Source organism: Natator depressus, chromosome 10 (genome assembly GCF_965152275.1).
Source record: "Natator depressus isolate rNatDep1 chromosome 10, rNatDep2.hap1, whole genome shotgun sequence".
Lineage (NCBI taxonomy): Eukaryota > Metazoa > Chordata > Testudines > Cheloniidae > Natator > Natator depressus.
The window spans coordinates 26,972,251-26,977,500 of NC_134243.1; the positions used below are offsets into that span (position 1 = coordinate 26,972,251).

Below are 5,250 nucleotides of genomic sequence, written 5' to 3' on the forward strand. Positions count from 1 at the left end.
CTGCAGATACGTCACTGGAACAATCTTTTAAAGGGCTCTCATCAACTTAAAAACGACACTGCTTTCTAAAAATGTAAAAATAGTATATTTAAAAAGCGCCTGAGATTATTGTAACTAAAAGAGGAAAAAATATATATCTTTCTATTGTAAGTTTGACGATGGTGAATTTGACAGCACTCTGTATATAGTCAGTCTCACTGTTTCACCTACATTGCAAGTCACTCAGATTCCTCTTTGGTTTGTGCGGAAAGAGGAGAGAAAAACATTTTTAAAAGTAGAAACATATTATTGTAAAACCGTATAAATAGGCACAGGGAATTCAGAAGCAGCTGTTGGACCAGAAAATACTTTTACCTTTTTTTTTAATTGACTATATTTCAAGCTGATGATGCCCCTTTAAATATTACCCAGGAATACTGGATATTGGGGTGGGCCAATACTGCACCCCATAAAAAGCTGTAAGACAGTTAATGGTATGCAAAGCACTAGATAAATTTATCATTAGAGAGTTATAAAAGGTGCCAGGAGAAAAACTTCGCTTTCAGAGAGACAACAAATTGCTCTGCTGGGATGCAAATAAAAGTAAAGAGAGGACTATTCACCAGTTCTGTCAAGACCTGGCACACAGCTCAAACTATTATAAGGGGTTCATTGCTGCCCTTTTGTGGTAGATGAAGCATCAAGGTGAATCTTTAAAACAGTCTGTAACAGTCATTTTCAGAAAGTATTTCAATGCCTTCAATCAATCATAACCCCCAAAACAAGTTTCCTTTCCCACTCAAGCAAGGGTACTCCTCCCCCCCCCCGCCCAGGAAAATGAGAACGTTTTATTTTTACTCTAGGGAGGAGAACACTTGCACAGACTGTTTGTTTGTTTTTTGCGACAGTAGAAGTGATATAAATGTTGCAATCCAAAACAGAATATACACCCCCACACACACATCCAACAGACCTTCAAACACCACTTGGAGGAGAGTGTGTGTGTGTGTGTGTGGAGCAATACAATAGCACTTCCGACTACGGGCACAAACTCATCAGAGACAAGAGAAAATGTAAGGCTTTCTCACCAAAGAAGGGGAGTTAAATTCTAATCAAACCAGTAAACAAGCAAACACATAACTGACGTCCCTTTAGAGACTAAGAGATGGGCTGATAAATATACTGGTGCAATTATTAGGCTATCTAAAGGGATTAAATTTAAATGTTAGATGGTTGGTTTGCAACAATTAAAGTTGTATTAGGCTAAAAATAGCCTGAAACATGTATGTGTTGCAATCTCAATGTCTCCTTTGGCTTTTACTGTCTTTGCTGTTGTTCAGTTTTACTTATATTTGAATGTACTGTTCAGTAAATATATGCTTTAAAAAAAATTGTTCTGAAATGACAGAGCATGTCTGAGATGTTTTGTCTCATGGGTATCTGCCAACTCTAGCGTCACCTGCGCTCCCTTGCCCTCATTTTATTTTTACATTTCCTACTCAGTTTTTATACCAACTTATTATTGGTTTAGGTTTTTCCTAAAAATCTTATTTAAACAGTAATGTAATAATAGAATATCAGGGTTGGAAGGGACCTCAGGAGGTCATCTAGTCCAACCCTGAGCTCAAAGCAGGACCAATCCCCAATTTTTGCCCCAGATCCCTAAATGGCCCCTTACAAGGATTGAACTCACAACCCTGGGTTTAGCAGGCCAATGCTCAAACCACTGAGCTATCTCTTCCCCCTCCCTTTGTAATCAGTACAATGTTTTATATTTGTATCTTATCAAATGAACGGTGCGTGACCAAGCCAAGGGGCAGCACTGTAAGTATATACTGGGATAAATGGGGCAGGGATACCAGGCAGGCCTCCAATGGTGTCCCGTCTTCTCCGTTTCTGAAATTGTTGAAGCAAATGGTGTCCAGTACCACCCTGTGCACATGTGCATCCTCACATTCTTTCTGTCCTAATTCACATTTCTCTTTCCCATTCTTATCCCTCCCTAGCTCTTACTCTGCTCGTTTATTGCCCACAAAAATGACCCCTCCACTGACTCAGCTCCCCAACCAATACTCAATTTCTGTAGTTTCCTCTTCCACCCAGGGGCTGGGGATTTTCTGTTTCTCCCCACAAAAGCTATGGGTAGAAGTGTGGCAGCATGAAGAAGTAGGTAACATTTCTTAAGAAGGTGCTAGGTTCTATTTATCTTCTCCTTGCTTACCAAAGACAGCAGCCTAGGGCCAGAGCCAGCTACTTAATTACTAGGCATACACTATTTAGCTTTGAGCTCTCCACGGGTCACCCTCTTCCCCTGATAACAGGCCTGAAAAAGAGAGCTGTGGCGAGGCTGGCTGAGAGAGGAGTCAGCTAACCTATGCTGGCCATTCACGTTATGTGACAAGCGGCAGCTAAACTGCTCAGGCTCATTAGGAGTCCTGTACCCCTTGCTAAACCCAGGCCTGGGACAATGTAACTACCTTCCCTCCAGCCCAGACACCGATCCTAGAAACAGCGTAATGGAGAACCCTCCAAAAGTGAAGCAGTTTTGCTAGCAGCGTAAGTTGAATAAAGTACTCTTCCCTTCCTGTCCTCTGCCCTGTGTAGTGTAGCTGTGCACTGTTCACCCGTTGCCTCATTTCCCCAGTGAGGTGGATGCAGGTCAGCTTATGTGTTGGCACGAGGGGTGCTGCTGCACCCCCTGACTTGCAGTGGTTTCCATTATATACAGGCTTTACAGTTTGGTTCAGTGGCTCTAAGTACCCCCACTGTGCAAATTGTTCAAGCACCCCTGCAGGTCAGTGGTGGGCGGAAGTGATACCCTCTAGTTTGTAAAGCACTTTGTGATCATTTTCAATGAAAGGTCATAGGTACAGGTCACTCGTCATGGAAAATGTCTGAACTTCCTTTTTTCTTGTTGACAAATATGATTTTTCCCTGTATGTCATGCAGTGGAGGCTTCTTTATGGAGAAATGTGTCAGACACAGTACTGTAGGCATGCCTTATTTTATTTAAAATAGTCTAAAGAACTTTCAGCTCCCCACACTGAATTTAATTACTCCTTTCATTTAAACAGATAAAGAGCTGTTAACCATTGTCATCACTGATGTATAGGTACAGTGTGTACAGTATGGCTCTGGAAATACCTTTAACCAACAAAATAAAAAAGGAAAAGCAAAACAACTTTGAACACCAACTTACTTATACCTTTTCAGACTAAGCTTTTATTTTTGATATTACAAACCATTTTTCTTTATTCACAAACCACGGTAGTGATATAAACACTAATTTCTAAAGACAGATATACACATTTCTGGGTTTGCAGTTCTTTTATCCGTTTAGAAGTCACTATATTCCACACATAGTATTAATCATTTTGTTATAATTCATATTATTAAGTTATTTATATAAGTGAACACGTTCCCAATATATATTGTAAAAAAATTCCAAACCCTTTTCTTACACAACTATTTCAGACATACATTTTAAAATGACTGACTTGCGCGTTGTAGGAGTTTTCAAAAAAACTAAAAACAAATAAAAAGTCCTTTCAATCTGGGCTGGCACACTAACTCTTTTCAAGATGGGTTGTTTTTTTGTTGTTGTTGTTGTTGTGATAGATTAAAATGCTACACTATCATGGGAAGGGTAGAGAGTGTAGAACCATATAATGACCATTAAAATTGCAAATAAATTCTGTTATTCCCCACATTAGTCATTTTATGTGTGTGATTTCAAAAAAGATGCATCTTCCATACTTAGAATTGAAAGCATAATATTTAGTAAATGCTTTTCAAAAGTTTTGCCTCAGTGTTTGACTACATTTATTTAAAAAAATCAGGAAACTTGTCCTTTATACATTCGGTCTTAAATGTGGGGATTGAAATCATAATGGCTCATTCCCTCACTAGCAGAAATAAATGTTATTGTCCACCCCCCCCCTTTTTTAAAACTATTTTAATATAGTTTCTCTTTTCTGTTTTTAAAGATAATTTTTTTCATTCTTAGATATAAATGCTACAGAAACTTTGTTTTCAAATCTTGTGAAACTTTATTGATGGTTATTGTTCAACTGATCATACTGCATGCACATACGATGACAAAGAGAAAGCCTGATCACAAACACTTTTTTTTTTTTTAAAGCAGAGTTGTTATAGCAAGTTGGCAGGTTCACAGCGGTGAGTTGATAATTTACTAAAGTGCTCGCCAATAGGCACGCACAGTACACATGAGGATATAACTATCTGCAGCAAAACTGTGGCAAGACAGTTTCCGGCTTTATTTATTTAAATACAAAAACAAGAAGACCCGTGACAAACACCCCAACTTAGGTTAACTTGTAAACAGGACAACATGGAAAGAGTCCAAACATATGCACAGACAAACTGCAATTTTTCAACTGTGCCTGAAACTGTCACCTTTTCACCTGTCTTAGGCTGCATGTGTGAGTATCAGAGAGACCCAGACAAGCAGCTTCTCCATTCAGTGTTCTCTCAGAAGAAGGTCCTTCTTTTGTCCCAGTTCAAAAGTTGTCTCGGGCCCAATATTTAGCAAAATGGTCTTGGGTTTGAAAATTAGATGGGGCAAGTTGTCAAGCCTTGAAAAATTGCAGATTGTTTACACGACACAGTCATGTTTCAAAAAGTACCAAGCTGATGAAAATACCATGATTATCTCTACTCAATGATTGCAATACTTGTAAAATGCTTATATAAATTTGAATATGATTATCATGTTCCATAAAAATGATACGTTTTGTCTCTAACGGTTGGTCTACTAGGCTAAATCTAATGCATCATAGGCTGTGTATTTCTAGAACATAACTCCACTGCACAGATGTAAATTTTATACATTTTTTTTTTAACTGGTACAAAGAATTTAAGTTTTTATTACTTTCTTTTTTGAAAAAAAAAAGAAAAAAATAGAAACAGTGCTTTTATCACCTTTTTATTATTTTTCCCTCCCATAATATAAAAGTCTGCAATGATATCAATAATTTATTATACTGGAAGAAATATAAAAAGAATGCTTGTTAATGACCTAACTAGCAGTTTTTGCCTAAATAACTAGTTATGGTTAAATAGCTGAATACTGCCTGGTGGAATGCTTTAAAAGGGTGCCTTCGGACAGTTTTTAAATCAGATTTTATGTACAAGTGTCAAGAGAAGCACCCATAATAACAACATAACCTTTGGCTTTGAACAAACAGTGAATAATTTAAGACAGTTGATACATGATAGTTGGTGCAGTGGGGCCCCCTTTTTGCTTCATTA

The 5,250-nt window shown here is 38.0% G+C and overlaps 1 protein-coding gene across 38 annotated transcripts in view; it reads right to left on the bottom strand.

Moving 5' to 3' along the window:
* Nucleotides 1-3,271: 3,271 nt before the first annotated feature.
* The window catches only part of RBFOX1 (RNA binding fox-1 homolog 1), a 2,406,891-nt gene continuing 2,404,912 nt past the window's right edge, over nucleotides 3,272-5,250 (bottom strand). For 10 of the 38 annotated variants that reach the window (XM_074965517.1, XM_074965516.1, XM_074965505.1 and 7 more), the window contains one exon: nucleotides 3,276-5,250. This exon is cut by the window's right edge. The gene's annotated coding sequence lies outside the window, so the exon portion shown is untranslated. The other 28 variants (XM_074965506.1, XM_074965510.1, XM_074965509.1 and 25 more) reach the window with 7 other exon arrangements.